Below are 18,219 nucleotides of genomic sequence, written 5' to 3' on the forward strand. Positions count from 1 at the left end.
GTCTCGAGGAGGAGGAATATGTGGAGAGTGCGCACACGAAGGTGGTGATTCGCCCGGATGTATACACCGTCTCAAAGAGTTCACAATAATTTCACGTAGTACCTCTATAGTTTTGGAGTGACAGATATTTTTCTTAAACCAAGCACTAATTTCTGAGTACAGTTTGCGGCTGTCCATTCTTCTAAAATACCTCTACGTATCAATTCATGCCTAATATATACAAATGGTTGTAAAATGACCAAACTCAACGCAAACAGCAGAGCTAACAATTTGTTTAAAACATTCATATCTAAACCATGCCTTTTCATCAATCTAACAATGCTATGTACAAGCTTCTATTTATACCAACGGAGTTGCCAGGGGGGCCAGTTCTTTTTCGACCTTCTTGTGTTCCCTTTTTTTACGTTTAATATACTTCTCCATCTTAGTGGTGTGATCGATTTCCATGCATGCTTCAGACAGCATGTCACCTGCCGAACGTTTCAAAGGTCGTTGTTCCATCATAGGAATCTTTTCTTCTTTTTTAGCAGAGGCTTTTCTGGCCTGTTCAACCATGGCATTTACATTGGCTTCTACCGTATCCAGGTCCCATTCACCCTTATCACATTCACAAGGAATCAATTTATCGACTACACTAACATTATCTTGTAATTTTAACAATAGCTCATCGAGCTCTTTGGTATAGGGACTGTGAATCCGACGGATCGTTTCCAAAGTCTTCTTCTGAAATTCAAATTGTACCTTTAAATCGCTAATATAAGAGTCGATTCCAAGAGTTACTTCGTCGCTCAAAGCTCCAGCATTAGACATGCGTTGTACCAGTTTAGAACATGCTTTCAGTTCTTCGGACATTCTTTTGTAACGTCTACACAATTGTTTATACGCCCCCATCTTGGGGGCTACCTCTGCCATTATCAACTTGACTTCGTCGATGGCTTCCAGTCCTCTGCCGTAAAGCTCCTTTAAGTTAATGGGTTTCCAAACCCCAGTCTCAGGATCCATCAACTTGGCAACGGTAAAAGATTTCATGTGCTTGTTTCCTTCTGACATTCTGACCAAATTTTAACACAAAATGAAATTAAGCTCTCGCACCCGCACCTTTTATACTTTACATTCGGCGCGGATGAATATTACTTTTTACACCACAGTAGATCTACAACAGACACACGTTCCATCGTCTGAAAGATAGCTTCTATGGCAACTGACACATTTTGGAAGAATCCCCACCGAGTCCATCAACTCTACAGCCCGGATGAAAGGTTGTTTGTCTGCCTCGTTCTCCCAATGGGGGTAATGATTCAAGATGTAGCGTGCAATTCCGGTATAGGCCAAGACCACTACCATAAGGTTGTTTACCCTTTCAATAATGTGTGCTTGGGTGCGTGTATCCCTGTGGTATACGACTTGATCGTAATCTCTTTCCAAATTCAAATTACAATAACACCATTTTACCATTTCTATAAACATTTTTTCCTTGTCGCCTTTATGCCGTTTCTCCATTTCTCGGGCATGGGGTGGAGGATACGAATATCTGTTGATCATGGTCAACATTATCTGGTCGAGCGGTAACCGTTCTTTTATGAAAGTGCCCAAATATTGAAAATCATAGTGTCCCGGGCTCGAGCCTAAAATCAACGAATATACAAGATCATCTTTGTAATCGTTGAAAAAGAGTTGATGCCGTTTCAAAAACCACCAATAGGGTTGGTCCGGGCCTAGAGCTGGAACGTTGGGTCTGCTCATTGTGTGTGAGATGCAACTTTTTCTCTTTCCTCTTTCTTTTCGTCTGAAAAATGCTTGAAGCATATGTCGGGATGTTCTCCGCTACCAAACCAAAGTCCCCTGTAGTTAATCCGAAAGCGGGAAACCGACGGTCCGGGGTTATCAGTATCGACAATATCATCAAGATCTGAAGCAGGATGATGGCATGTAACATGCAGGTACATGAACTCTCCGATTGATATACCGTCTATCTCTTTCAGGCGTTGTGCTTTCAACCGCTCCTTTCTTTCAGCTTCACTTTCCCCTTCAATCACCTTGTCAATATCGTTGTTGTAAGGATAATGATCCTTGTAGCAAGAAAGCATCCACTCTTCTGTGTCGGGAGGTAGGCCTTCTTGGATTCTCTGAACGATCGTGTCAAATTCACGCGATTTTATACGATAATCGATGGCTTTTGCACGCGACACGTCGCGGATTAATGTCAACCGCCTGTGGTTGGGTAGTCCGTAAAAGGGGTGGCTTTTATTCCGTTCATCATCTTCCATTCTAAAACGCCACAGGTGTTCTTCAAGATGGATAGCCATGCCTGTCAAGTAGAACATCGAACCGACCAGCAAAGAAAATCGGTCCTCTATGTAACCCTGATATGGCTCCACCATGTCTCTATCTCTTTCTAGGTCATACAACATGTTCCAAGGTTCAAACACCTTTCCTATGACACTACAGTACTTGTGCCAATCAGAAGAATCCTTGAAGCCAACCCAATCAAAACACTGAGGACACCCACACCTCTCGGTAGTATACATCCCGTTGATTTCAAAAAAGGTGTCCAGGTTTTCCATGTGGTTCATCATGTTGTAGATGGCGATCAGATCGGGATGAACGTGGGTAGATGGAAAGTTGGTCATGGTTGTCAAATTAAAGGCTCGAAAATCTCCTCTCCTTTTGGTACGTGCAGCATACTTGTAATAAAAGAGAAGGGGATGTTCAAACACTTTTCCATGAGCCCACCATCCAACGTTTCGAGGGTTCAAATCCCCCCATCCTTCTTGGATGATAGGGCCTGTCGTTTCAGTTTTCGGTTTGCACGTACAGTCGGGTTCCATGTCCGGCTGTTGTTTGTCATCGTATTCCATGCACAGTTTTACAAACTTGGTAGACAATCCTTGGAGAGTTTTTCCTGCCTTGCTTGTTGAACCTTCGGCAGATTGTTCGACATTCTCGTTCTTTTTATTTTCTTTGGCAACGTCCGGGTCGCCGGTTTCTTCTTCGCTTTCAAACAAAGGGGGATACTTCTTGGCATGTTCGATACACTCGTTTTTAAACTTGGCGGGGAGTTCTGGAATCTTAAAATAATCCCCACGTAAAATGCTCGTTTCTTTGTCTGTGATGTACTGTTCAAACATCCGTTCCATGTCCACTTTTTCATCAGGCCGCCCCTCCATGATATGCGTTATACGTCTTTCAATATAGGGTCGAGACCATGTAGCAGGATCCTTTGCAAGTCTCTTGTATTCCGAGGTGTGTGCTTTTGGAAAGGGTTTTGGAGCGGTAGCCATGGTGTTTATTTATCAAGATCTGAGAGCCAAACTAAATTGATGCTATCGTTTCAAATTCTTTTATAAGGTTGCGTTGGAAAAAAGAGCGGGTTTTTCCAAAGTAGGCGTGGCTTCACCGGTGACGTAATCTTTTCTTAGGGGAATTTTCACCTTTATCGGTTCCGTTTTCTTTCGGGGTGATTCGTCGATGATGAGGTCTCCGACAGGAATATCGATGCATCCTGCAGAACTTCCGCTAGCGGTATACCCCAAATTCCAACACTTGTCTTCGGGCACCTTGCTTGCCGTTTCCACCTTGACAGGATCAAACGGAACGGGACTCAACCCTTCCAATACCCCTCCTAACAAAAACAATTCACTTTTACAGTACACAGAAGGTTTTCTTTCCAAGCTAGGGCTTTCCCACAAGAGCCGGTACATGTCAAAAAACATTTGATCGGCACCGTCGATGACTAAAGGACCTTCATCTACCAGTTCTTCCTTCAAAGCTTTCCAAAGAGATTTATCCATGCCAACCCTGAGTTTATGCCGACTTTCTCGACCTTTAAACCTGATGTGGTTGTAAGCATTTTTACTGATCAGATACGAACTGTGTACCATTTTACCAAACCACCTGTTGGCTCGAGCTCTTTCACCCCGGGTATAATATCTTCCATGCTTTGGTTTTGCCAGGGGGGCCCACAGATCTTCACCGCGACTGTACACAAACCCACCACTCTTCTTAGACCCAATGGCGCTCTTTTTACGCTCTTTCAAATTATCCCGAATGCTGGGATAACTATAATAACCAAATTCTTTTAATTTCCACAGGTCCTCTGCACTCAACCCCTCCTCTTCAGACTCTTCCTTGGGCTCCTCCTCAGGGATGACATCATTCTCCTCTAAAAAAGGCGCCATCGGCTGTGAAGCAAAGTTCTTCTTCGGACGACACGTAAACTGACCCGTGATGACGTAATGTACCTGCTTGGTAACAATATAAATTAAATAATGATTTATAGGGTAGCGTTTTAACGATATATACACACATCCAACGCGCGCACATTTTGCGCGCACACTTTCAAACGTACGCATTTGTGCGCACGCTTTTCAAACGCACGCACATTCGCGCGTTCAGCGACACGCACTGCCGGAACTATTTTTAAACGATACCGATAGCTTAAACGATAGCTTAATCGATAGCAAACTATCTATAATGTAACCCTCTCTTTGAGTCGGCATGGAAGCAGTGGCTTAGCTGGTGTGGTGAACAATCGATTGATCCCTTTAAACCATGCTTACATGTAGTTAATGTGTTAATTTGCTCATAGTAGCTCTGAGCAAACATAAGCATAGTAGCTATGATCATAGTAGCTATGATGAGCATAGTAGCTATGAGCAATTATTAAAAATACAATATAGGATTTTGTAAGTGCATGTCAGACCCAAAGTTGCTCACAAATGCGGTATGTACAAATCCAATGCGCAAATTCTGTTTGCATTGGTACATAAAATCACAATTCTGCCAATTTTATTGCAGGTAAAATGTCTTCATTCATGGACTAAAGTTTGTTTTCCATATTATTTGCTGACAAGATGTTGCCTTTATCTAATTTTAAGGTCACTGGTCAAGTGATTGTTTGCAATGATGGGTGCTTTGGTTTGGTGAGGAGAAAGAAAGCTGGTTCAAGTGCTGGTGGAACTACTCATTCATGTACTAAAGTTTGTTTTCCATATCATTTGCTGACAAGATGTTGCCTTTATCTAATTTTAAGGTCACTGGTCAAGTTATTGTTTGCATTAATGGGTGCTTTGGTTTGGTGAGGAGAAAGAAAGCTGGTTCAAGTGCTGGTAGAACTACTCATTCATGTACTAAAGTTTGTTTTCCATATTATTTGCTGACAAGATGTTGCCTTTATCTAATTTTAAGGTCACTGGTCAAGTGATTGTTTGCATTGATGGGTGTTTTGGTTTAGTGAAGAGAAAGAAAGCTGGTTCAAGAGCTCGTGGAACTACTCACCAAGAGGATGAATATGGAAAGAACTTTGTGGATGGATACAGGATAGAACATGGTCAAGCATCAAAGATACACTGTAACTTATGTAAAGTGTTGACCATACTGTGCTTTGCAAACACACTCGATAAGCCTTGTGCTTCATGTACTACGCCCTTGAGGGAACTGCATATCTTGCTCTTTTTACAGATGTGGTATGTACAAATCCAATGCAAATTCTGTTTGCATTGGTAAATGAAATATGCAACTTATTTGTAACAAAAGTTGGCATTCATTTCAAATTGCCATGCTAATTGATTTGTGTATGTGTCTAAATCTGGATTGTCTGCAAGGAAAAACAATGTTGAATGCGTAATATTTGACTTGCCATTCTTTTATTTTAATATTGCAGGCAAAATGGTACCCTCAACACTTGCTTCCACTTCCAGGCTAATAAATGGAGAGATGAGAGCACTGGGTAAGATCCTGGGAGCAATATTGCTCCATGCCAGACAGAGTGTCTCCATCCTTAAACCAATGTCGGCGATTGATCTCATTCCTGATGATGGTAAGCGTGCAAGTGTCCAGAAGGTAATGGTTGCATCAAATGAAAATTGTATATTATAAGTAAAAAGTATGTGGAGGCTAAGGTTGCATTATATCTTACTTGTACATAATTTATATCATTTGAAGATGCACTTATTTGTCATGTATTTCAATTCTTTAATTTGCAGGCATGTGGATGGAAATGATAAGCTCATTCTATGGCGTTTAGTCATCCATGGAGGAATAGATGGATTTTCAAGAACAGTTGTTTTTCTGCAATGTGTAAACAATAATAGAGCAGACACCGTTTTACATGGCTTTGTAAGTGGTATACGTTTGTTTGGTCTTCCTCAACGGCTTAGAGTGGACTATGGAACTGAGAACTTTGCCATAGCAAGATTATGCGTCCAGCACTAATACATGTTTTGGAAACCAGAGACATATCAGCATTCCTTGATAAAAGGAGACTACTCCTGCCATTAAGTATGAATGGCAATTCCGAGTATACTGCCAGTGTACGATGTCAGATAATGGTAGTACAATGGTGAAGTGCAGAAGATGCAAGAGGTAGTTTCATTCCACTTGGGAAGTCAGGAATATTGAGGACCCTAGCTGGCATTGTAGGTACTGTTACCAAAGACTGGTCAAAGCAAACATCAGAAAGCAAAAGGAACAGGCAATACTTGATGGATAACAGGAGGAAGTTGAAAAGGTATCCAAATCTTGCAATGCAAATCCCAAAACCAAGGATGTTGTTGCACTGTACACTACTGCTCAAAGGTTTTGGCACATCGGTGAGGGAAACAATAAGGCCAGCAGAGCCATAGGAAAACAACGTCGATCCTTCACCGTTTCGGTGAGGCACCGCTGGGGAAGAGAGAGCAGCATGCGCGGAATGGTTCGATTTTGATGGGCTGGGCCGTAATTGGAGCTGCATTGTGACGCAACAGTGCTCATACCGAATGGAGCTTGGCGAAGATGAAATCTCTTCTCCTTCACATGGGTCTGAAAGCTGAAAATAGCGAAGCAGCCTGGGTTAAGGCAATCATTGCTATCGATAACGATACCAGAAATTTGAGAAAGAAATTCAAAAAAGGTATGACATTATAAGCATTGAACGGTGACTCCGAGTATACCACCATTGTAGGATGCCAGATAATGGTAGCACTATGGTGAAGTGCAGTAGATGCAAGAGTTGGTTTCATTCCACTTGTGTCCTACAACCAACAATATTTTGGAAAAACCAACAGCTATCTTGTGGTTTTTATTAGGAAGGGAGGACTTTCTTTCTAACTGGAACCCCTGGAGCAAAGATCTATAAATCATAGAGGACTGTAGAATCAACGTTTGTCAGTGCCAGGGGTAAGTAAGCCTCAAGACAACGCTCAGTGTGACCAAGGATGTTGTTGCACTGTATGATGCAATAAACTCACTGCTTCCAGACCATGATATCCAGGACGGCCGAAGTCATGTGGGTTGCGCGACTAGAGCAGAAATATCTGACAGCTTCTTACACAAGAGAAGTTGTTACAGTGTAACGTTAACCGATCAAGTAATCAACAAGTTCTATATTGTTATCTTCCCATCCATGTACGTAGCAGCTGATGACTTACAGCTGTTTCACTCATCACATATTTTTCTCCAAATCCATAATCGACACAAACAACTGTCGTCGCAATCTGTCGCTGGAACAAGGTCTCAGGAATAAATCTAAACATGAATTAATAGGAGTCCAACTTGGAAGACGTGCCACTGACAAATCACGAAAATGCAAACCAAATAAAGGCTTCAAAGATGGACTTTGCTGACAGGCACAAAGAAAAGGGCCAACCTGGTTAGGTGATGTTTCAGCCAAAACAAGATCTAGAATCGGATATCTCAGTAAGTGACAGCGAGCAAGTACATGTGAAAAACAGAAGAGATTCATGCAACTACCAGACCTGAAACACTGCCTGACATGGCATCAAAGAAACATCCATTCAGTGACAAAGAAACGATTATCGTGACGAAGAACAAATCCCTAAGAGAAATCAGCCTGTGAGCTGGCGAAATCAGGCTTTGCGATATGGAATATGTGGACTTTTTTACATATCATTTGCTCCATCGCTGTGTTTAGGGGAGGACCCAAGCCAAAATGTGTACATTCAAACGTAAATGCATCCGGCATTAATACATGCCTTGGAAACCAGAAGCATATCAGCATTCCTTGATAGGGTCGTTCAGTCAAAAAGGAGAGAGGCTACTCCTGCCATTAAGCATGAATGGTGACTCCGAGTATACCGCCATTCATAGGCGACGGAAGCAGGGGGGGGGGGACGGTCCCCCCTAAATTTGTTGTTGATGACCTTTTTTTTTTTTTTGCTTGTCAATTTATTTTCCTACGTCCTCCCTATAATTTTTGGGTTGATAACCTTTTTTTTGGCATGTCAAAAATTTGTTGGTTGTCCCCTCCTAAAATTTTTGGCTTCCGCCGCCAAAGCCGCCATTGTAGGATGCCAGATAATGGTAGTGCTCACTATGGCAAAGTGCAGTAGATGCAAGAGTTGGTTTCATTCCACTTGTGAAGAAGGGAATATTGAGGACCATAGCTGGCATTGTAGGTACAGTTACCAAAGACTGGTCAAAGCAAACATCAAAAAGCAAAAGGAACAGGCAATACTTGATGGAAAAAAAGGAGGAAGTTGAAAAGGTATCCAAATCTTGCAATGCAAATCCCAAAACCAAGGATGTTGTGGCACTGTATGATGCAATAAACTCACTGCTTCCAGACCATGATATCCAGGACGGCCGAAGTCATGTGGGTTGCACAACTAGAGCAGAAATATCTGACAGCTTCCACACAAGAGAAGTTGTTACGGTGTAACGTTAACCGATCAAGTAATCAACAAGTTTTATGTTGTTATCTTCCCAGACGTACCAGCTGATGACTTACAGCTATCCATAATCGACACAAACAACTGTCGTCGCAATCTGTTGCTGGAACAAGGTCTCAGGAATAAATCTAAACATGAATTAATTGGAGACCAACTTGGAAGACATGCCATTGACAAATCATGAAAATGCAAACCAAATAAGGCTTAAAAGCCAAAGATGGACTATGCTGACAGGCACAAAAAAGGGCCAACCTGGTGAGGGGATGATTGAGCCAAAACAAGATCTAGAATTGGATGTCTCAGCAAGTGACAGCAAGCAAGTAGATGTGACAAACATAGAAGAGATTCATGCAACACCACACCTGAAACACTGCCTGACATGGCATCAAAATAACATCCATTCAGTGACAAAGAAACCAGCAATCTACGGAACTGTCCTGGTTCATTACCAGACGATTATCCCTCCGGTGACGAAGAACAAAACCCTAAGAGAAATCACCCTGTCAGCTGGCCAGACCAGGCTTTGCGATTTGGAATATGTGGACTTTTTTCATATCATTTGCTCCATCGCTGTGTTTAGGGGAGGACCCAAGCCAAAATGTGTACATTCAAACGTAAATGCGTCCGGCATTAATACATGCCTTGGAAACCAGAAGCATATCAGCATTCCTTGATAGGGTCGTTCAGTCTAAAAGGAGAGAGGCTACTCCTGCCATTAAGCATGAATGGTGACTCCGAGTATACCGCCATTGTAGGATGCCAGATAATGGTAGTGCTCACTATGGCAAAGTGCAGTAGATGCAAGAGTTGGTTTCATTCCACTTGTGAAGAAGGGAATATTGAGGACCATAGCTGGCATTGTAGGTACAGTTACCAAAGACTGGTCAAAGCAAACATCAAAAAGCAAAAGGAACAGGCAATACTTGATGGAAAAAAAGGAGGAAGTTGAAAAGGTATCCAAATCTTGCAATGCAAATCCCAAAACCAAGGATGTTGTGGCACTGTATGATGCAATAAACTCACTGCTTCCAGACCATGATATCCAGGACGGCCGAAGTCATGTGGGTTGCACAGCTAGTGAAGAAATATCTGACATCTTCCACACAAGAGAAGTTGTTACGGTGTAACGTTAACTGATCAAATAATCAACAAGTTCTATATTGTTATCTTCCCAGACGTAGCAGCTGATGACTTTCAGATGTTTCACACCCTTATGCATGAAGTAGCGCACGTTCTGCATTTCTTGCATGATGAGTTGAGGGGTCAACATCATGTGAGTTTAGAACTTTTGCTTAGCCCTTGATAAAGTGTGTTAAGAACAGGCAAAGTAAGTAACCCCAACCCTTTGACAGGATCAATATTGACGAAAGATGGGTAACAAAGGCCAGATCATAGCTTAATTTCAGATAAAAGTGTGTATCATGGGCGAAAGAAGAGTTAGAACCCACAACCTGTGTTTGAAAGGTGAGTCAGAACCACTAAACCATGACGCACCTACAATTAACAAGCTGATGTCGTATCCCCACTTGTTCTTTTGTATTTTATTACAAGTCATGTTTATTCACATTTTGTCCTTCAAGAAAAAAATGGGGTGAAAATTTGTTCAATGTAAAGATATGCATTGCTGGAAATAATTTCATGACACACGGGACATACATGTATCATACACACATGTACGAAAATATGAAATAATGATGATTTCATTTTATAACATAAGCCTAACAAATATTCCTGACGATCAAGTGCACATTCCGGTAGTTTTTCCAAAAATGTTGCTTAACTTTCAAATTCAGTGACTTTGTTATCAGATTATTATTAAATTGTCAGCATTCTGCTTTAATTTCTCATTCATTCCCGAAAAGAAGGATAAACATTTGTATTTTACTGTTCGAGAATGTATCCATGTGCAACAATCATCTTCAGTGGGATTGCTCCTAGGTGGGACAGGCAGGACTTATATGAAGCCAGTGTTCTTTTTAATTTAAAACTGAACAATTTCACGGCTAGTACACCATTATGTGAGTTCGTTGAATCACCAGACTGCTTCTCTATTGATGACAGATGTCATAGATGGGACGGTTTGCATCTTACATCAAGAGGAAAGACATTGTTAGCTGAAGCTTTCTTGAAGAAGGTTAGGAAAGTTATCTTTCCATGTCAACCTACATGTACTACGTCCTATATTCCGAAGGAACTAAAACATTTGTATGGGCCTGTTTCAAAATTGGTAACCATCATGCTTATTTTTGAAAATTGTTTTTAAACGATGTTTTCTCATTTTTTATTGATGATTCATATCTCCTCTTTCATGAAGTATAAGTATCCATTCAATTTTTACAAGTTTTCTTGAATTTTTCGCAAATTTTATAACGTGATGCAAATTTGAAAGCATGTCGGACGGAATTCTTTCTCTGAAATTAAATGGTCCTAAGTAACACTTAATATCTTTGTTTTGAAACTGCATGTTTATAAATATTCACATATATATTAATCATCCTTTTTATACATTAACTGGAATCATATATGTAGAAATGAATGATTCCTGCAATTTTAGAAAAGGTAACTCAAAATTTTCTGTCCGACATGCAAAAAATTTCCAAGAAGTTTTCCCTCAGAAAAAACATTGACAATTTTATAGATTTTTCCCAGCCAAGTATCAATGAATTGATTGTAGTCTTAGAATGAATGATGATTTTTAAAATTTACCTGCACCTAAGTAGGAAAATATATATCAGCATTCCTTGATAGGGTCGTTCGGTCAAAAAGGAGAGAGGCTACTCCTGCCATTAAGCATGAATGGTGACTCTGAGTATACCGCCATTCATAGGCGACGGAAGCGGGGGGGGGGGGGGGGGGACGTGTCCCCCCTAAATTTTAAGGAGGGGGGGACGGTCCCCCCTAAATTTGTTGTTGATTACCTTTTTTTTTTTTTTTGCTTGTCAATTTATTTTCCTACGTCCTCCCTATAATTTTTGGGTTGAGAACCTTTTTTTTTTTGGCATGTCAAAAAATTGTTGGTTGTCCCCTCCTAAAATTTTTGGCTTCCGCCGCCAAAGCCGCCATTGTAGGATGCCAGATAATGGTAGTGCTCACTATGGCAAAGTGCAGTAGATGCAAGAGTTGGTTTCATTCCACTTGTGAAGAAGGGAATATTGAGGACCATAGCTGGCATTGTAGGTACAGTTACCAAAGACTGGTCAAAGCAAACATCAAAAAGCAAAAGGAACAGGCAATACTTGATGGAAAAAAGGAGGAAGTTGAAAAGGTATCCAAATCTTGCAATGCAAATCCCAAAACCAAGGATGTTGTGGCACTGTATGATGCAATAAACTCACTGCTTCCAGACCATGATATCCAGGACGGCTGAAGTCATGTGGGCTGCACAACTAGAGCAGAAATATCTGACAGCTTCTCACACAAGAGTAGTTGTTACGGTGTAACGTTAACCGATCAAGTAATCAACAAGTTCTATTTTGTTATCTTCCCAGACGTAGCAGCTGATGACTTTCAGATGTTTCACACCCTTATGCATGAAGTAGCGCACGTTCTGCATTTCTTGCATGATGAGTCGAGGGGACAACATCATGGTAATGAGTTTAGAACTTTTGCTATAAAGCCCTTGATAAAGTGTGTTAAGAACAGGCAAAGTTTGTTACCCCAACCCTTTGACAGGATCAATATTGACGAAAGATGGGTAACAAAGGCCAGATCATAGCTTAATTTCAGATAAAAGTGTGTATCATGGGCGAAAGAAGAGTTAGAACCCACAACCTGTGTTTGAAAGGTGAGTCAGAACCACTAAACCATGACGCACCCACAATTAACAAGCTGATGTCGTATCCCCACTTGTTCTTTTGTATTTTATTACAAGAAGTCATGTTTATTCACATTTTGTCCTTCAAGAAAAAAATGGGGTGAAAATTTGTTCAATGTGAAGATATGCATTGCTGGAAATAATTTCATGACACACGGGACATACATGTATCATACACACATGTACGAAAATATGAAATAATGATGATTTCATTTTATAACATAAGCCTAACAAATATTCCTGACGATCAAGTGCACATTCCGGTAGTTTTTCCAAAAATGTTGCTTAACTTTCAAATTCAGTGACTTTGTTATCAGATTTTTATGAAATTGTCAGCATTCTGCTTTAATTTCTCATTCATTCCCGAAAAGAAGGATAAACATTTGTATTTTACTGTTCGAGAATGTATCCATGTGCAACAATCATCTTCAGTGGGATTGCTCCTAGGTGGGACAGGCAGGACTTATATGAAGCCAGTGTTATTTTTAATTTAAAACTGAACAATTTCACGGCTAGTACACCATTATGTGAGTTCGTTGAATCACCAGACTGCTTCTCTATTGATGACATATGTCATAAATGTCTTTTCTCTTACATCAAGAGAAAAGACATTGTTAGCTGAAGCTTTCTTGAAGAAGGTTAGGAAAGTTATCTTTCCATGTCAACCTACATGTACAACGTCCTATATTCCAAAGGAATTAAAACGTTTGTATGGGCCTGTTCCAAAATTGGTAACCATCATGCTTATTTTTGAAAATTGTTTTTAAACGATGTTTTCTCATTTTTTATTGATGATTCATATCTCCTCTTTCATGAAGTATAAGTATCCATTCAATCTTTAACCGTTTTCTTGAATTTTTCGCAAATTTTATAACGTGATGCAAATTTGAAAGCATGTCGGACGGAATTCTTTCTCTGAAATTAAATGGTCCTAGGTAACACTTAATATCTTTGTTTTGAAACTGCATGTTTATAAATATTAACATATATATCAATCATCCTTTTTATACATGAACTGGAATCATATATGTAGAAATGAATGATTCCTGCAATTTTAGAAAAGGTAACTCAAAATTTTCTGTCCGACATGCAAAAAATTTCCAAGAAGTTTTCCCTCAGATAAAACATTGACAATTTTATAGATTTTTCCCAGCCAAGTATCAATGAATTGATTGTAGTCTTAGAATGAATGATGATTTTTAAAATTTACCTGCACCTAAGTAGGAAAAAATATATCAGCATTCCTTGATAGGGTCGTTCGGTCAAAAAGGAGAGAGGCTACTCCTGCCATTAAGCATGAATGGTGACTCCGAGTATACCGCCATTCATAGGCGACTGAAGCGGGGGGGACGTGTCCCCCCTAAATTTGAGGAGGGGGGGACGGTCCCCCCCTAAATTTGTTGTTGATGACTTTTTTTTTCTTTTTTTTTGCTTGTTAATTTATTTTCCTACATCCTCCCTATAATTTTTGGGTTGAGAACCTTTTTTTTTTTGGCATGTCAAAAAATTGTTGGTTGTCCCCTCCTAAAATTTTTGGCTTCCGCCGCCAAAGCCGCCATTGTAGGATGCCAGATAATGGTAGTGCTCACTATGGCAAAGTGCAGTAGATGCAAGAGTTGGTTTCATTCCACTTGTGAAGAAGGGAATATTGAGGACCCTAGCTGGCATTGTAGGTACAGTTACCAAAGACTGGTCAAAGCAAACATCAAAAAGCAAAAGGAACAGGCAATACTTGATGGAAAAAAGGAGGAAGTTGAAAAGGTATCCAAATCTTGCAATGCAAATCCAAAACCAAGGATGTTGTGGCACTGTATGATGCAATAAACTCACTGCTTCCAGACCATGATATCCAGGACGGCTGAAGTCATGTGGGTTGCACAGCTAGTGAAGAATATCTGACAGCTTCTCACACAAGAGAAGTTGTTACGGTGTACATTTAACCAATCAAGTAATCAACAAGTTCCATGTTGTTATCTTTCCAGACGTAGCAGCTGATGACTTTCAGATGTTTCACACCCTTATGCATGAAGTAGCGCACGTTCTGCATTTCTTGCATGATGAGTTGAGGGGTCAACATCATGGTAATGAGTTTAGAACTTTTGCTAAGCCCTTGATAAAGTGTGTTAAGAACAGGCAAAGTTTGTTACCCCAACCCTTTGACAGGATCAATATTGACGAAAGATGGGTAACAAAGGCCAGATCATAGCTTAATTTCAGATAAAAGTGTGTATCATGGGCGAAAGAAGAGTTAGAACCCACAACCTGTGTTTGAAAGGTGAGTCAGAACCACTAAACCATGACGCACCCACAATTAACAAGCTGATGTCGTATCCCCACTTGTTCTTTTGTATTTTATTACAAGAAGTCATGTTTATTCACATTTTGTCCTTCAAGAAAAAATGGGGTGAAAATTTGTTCAATGTGAAGATATGCATTGCTGGAAATAATTTCATGACACACGGGACATACATGTATCATACACACATGTACGAAAATATGAAATAATGATGATTTCATTTTATAACATAAGCCTAACAAATATTCCTGACGATCAAGTGCACATTCCGGTAGTTTTTCCAAAAATGTTGCTTAACTTTCAAATTCAGTGACTTTGTTATCAGATTTTTATGAAATTGTCAGCATTCTGCTTTGATTTCTCATTCATTCCCGAAAAGAAGTATAAACATTTGTATTTTACTGTTCGAGAATGTATCCATATGCAACAATCATCTTCAGTGGGATTGCTCCTAGGTGGGACAGGCAGGACTTATATGAAGCCAGTGTTTTTTTTTTAATTTGAAACTGAACAATTTCACGGCTAGTACACCATTATGTGAGTTCGTTGAATCACCAGACTGCTTCTCTATTGATGACAGATGTCATAAATAGGACGGTTTGCATCTTACATCAAGAGAAAAGACATTGTTAGCTGAAGCTTTCTTGAAGAAGTTTAGGAAAGTTATCTTTCCATGTCAACCTACATGTACTACGTCCTATATTCCAAAGGAACTAAAACGTTTGTATGGGCCTGTTTCAAAATTGGTAACCATCATGCTTATTTTTGAAAATTGTTTTTAAACGATGTTTTCTCATTTTTTATTGATGATTCATATCTCCTCTTTCATATAGTATAAGTATCCATTCAATCTTTAACCGTTTTCTTGAATTTTTCGCAAATTTTATAACGTGATGCAAATTTGAAAGCATGTCGGATGGAATTCTATCTCTGAAATTAAATGGTCCTAGGTAACACTTAATATCTTTGTTTTGAAACTGCATGTTTATAAATATTAACATATATATCAATCATCCTTTTTATACATTAACTGGAATCATATATGTAGAAATGAATGATTCCTGCAATTTTAGAAAAGGTAACTCAAAATTTTCTGTCCGACATGCAAAAAATTTGCGACATGCCAGACAGAGTGTCTCCATCCTTAACCCAATGTTGGCGATTGATCTCTTACCTGATGATGGTAAGCGTGCAAGTGTCCAGAAGGTAATGGTTGCATAAAATGAAAATTGTATATTATAAGTAAAAAGTATGTGGAGGCTAAGGTTGCATTATATCTTACTTGTACATAATTTATATCATTTGAAGATGCACTTATTTGTCATGTATTTCAATTCTTTAATTTGCAGGCATGTGGATGGAAATGATAAGCTCATTCTATGGCGTTTAGTCATCCATGGAGGAATAGATGGATTTTCAAGAACAGTTGTTTTTCTGCAATGTGTAAACAATAATAGAGCAGACACCGTTTTACATGGCTTTGTAAGTGGTATACGTTTGTTTGGTCTTCCTCAACGGCTTAGAGTGGACTATGGAACTGAGAACTTTGCCATAGCAAGATTATGCGTCCAGCACTAATACATGTTTTGGAAACCAGAGACATATCAGCATTCCTTGATAGGATCGTTCGGTCAAAAAGGAGAGAGACTACTCCTGCCATTAAGTATGAATGGCAATTCCGAGTATACTGCCAGTGTACGATGTCAGATAATGGTAGTACAATGGTGAAGTGCAGTAGATGCAAGAGTTGGTTTCATTCCACTTGTGAAGAAGGGAATATTGAGGACCCTAGCTGGCATTGTAGGTACAGTTACCAAAGACTGGTCAAAGCAAACATCAAAAAGCAAAAGGAACAGGCAATACTTGATGGAAAAAAAGGAGGAAGTTGAAAAGGTATCCAAATCTTGCAATGCAAATCCCAAAACCAAGGATGTTGTGGCACTGTATGATGCAATAAACTCACTGCTTCCAGACCATGATATCCAGGACGGCTGAAGTCATGTGGGCTGCACAACTAGAGCAGAAATATCTGACAGCTTCCACACAAGAGTAGTTGTTACGGTGTAACGTTAACCGATCAAGTAATCAACAAGTTCCATGTTGTTATCTTTCCAGACGTAGCATCTGATGACTTTCAGATGTTTCACACCCTTATGCATGAAGTAGCGCACGTTCAGCATTTCTTGCATGATGAGTTGAGGGTCAACATCATGGTAATGAGTTTAGAACTTTTGCTAAACGTGTTAAGAACAGGCAAAGTTACCCCAACCCTTTGACAGGATCAATATTGACGAAAGATGGGTAACAAAGGCCAGATCATAGCTTAATTTCAGATAAAAGTGTGTATCATGGGCGAAAGAAGAGTTAGAACCCACAACCTGTGTTTGAAAGGTGAGTCAGAACCACTAAACCATGACGCACCCACAATTAACAAGCTGATGTCATATCCCCACTTGTTCTTTTGTATTTTATTACAAGAAGTCATGTTTATTCACATTTTGTCCTTCAAGAAAAAATGGGGTGAAAATTTATTCAATGTGAAGATATGCATTGCTGGAAATAATTTCATGACACACGGGACATACATGTATCATACACACATGTATGAAAATATGAAAAAATGATGATTTCATTTTCTAACATAAGCCTAACAAATATTCCTGATGATCATACTTATGTGCAAATTCTGGTAATTTTTCCTAAACTTTCAAATTCAATGACTTTGTTACATTTCCATGACATTGTCAGCATTATGCTTTCTGATTCATTCTCTTCCTACCTAAATTCCCCCCTTTTCTCGTGCTTTCTTTCTATGGTCCCTTTTAATACTTCTCCTTATAACTATGTTATATGTAATATGTAACCGGTCTTCCCATTTGATTGAAGGGCTTGGTTTAAACCCCCTCCAAGGTTTAAATTTGGACCATGTCTTGATTTTGAGATTCACAAAAGAAGTTTAAGCAGCCGGGAGGTTTAACTACATCATAATTTGGTTTTTACCTAAACTGCTCTTTCAGTGGTTAAATCCTACAGGCATGCACCAAATTGACTTGTCCAGCTTTTTCATCAAAATTGGCGCCGAAATTTGAAAAAAAAATTTACAGACAATTCAGTCCAAATCCGCCGTATCATGTGTGATAGTGGCCAAGTTCAATCACAAATGGTAAGTATATCGTTATATAGGGACGATGACCTACAGCAGCAACTAAGGAGGGGCAATCTTCGTTTCTGCAGTATTAACAAATTTCAAGAGGGAAAGGAGGGTGAAGAGGAGGAAAGAAAGGAGATGCTCCACAACAAAGTGGCAGAGAAACCTGGAGTAAAGCTGAAAGCAAAGGACCAGACTAAATGTCAGCGCATCGGCAAGAAGTCTAGAGGAAAGGAGCGACAGATTCTGGCACGCTTTACTCTGAGGAAAAAAGATGCATTGTATGCCGGCC

General features: G+C 39.8%; 1 protein-coding gene across 1 annotated transcript in view; it reads right to left on the minus strand.

Moving 5' to 3' along the window:
• Positions 1-4,162: 4,162 nt before the first annotated feature.
• LOC121417384 (diablo homolog, mitochondrial-like) overlaps positions 4,163-18,219 on the minus strand; it is a 41,245-nt gene continuing 27,188 nt past the window's right edge. The window contains exon 7 of the mRNA XM_041611072.1: positions 4,163-4,241. The gene's annotated coding sequence lies outside the window, so the exon portion shown is untranslated. The remainder of the gene's footprint in view (positions 4,242-18,219) is intronic.

This window comes from Lytechinus variegatus, chromosome 6, assembly GCF_018143015.1.
Source record: "Lytechinus variegatus isolate NC3 chromosome 6, Lvar_3.0, whole genome shotgun sequence".
In the NCBI taxonomy this organism is placed as follows: domain Eukaryota; kingdom Metazoa; phylum Echinodermata; class Echinoidea; order Temnopleuroida; family Toxopneustidae; genus Lytechinus; species Lytechinus variegatus.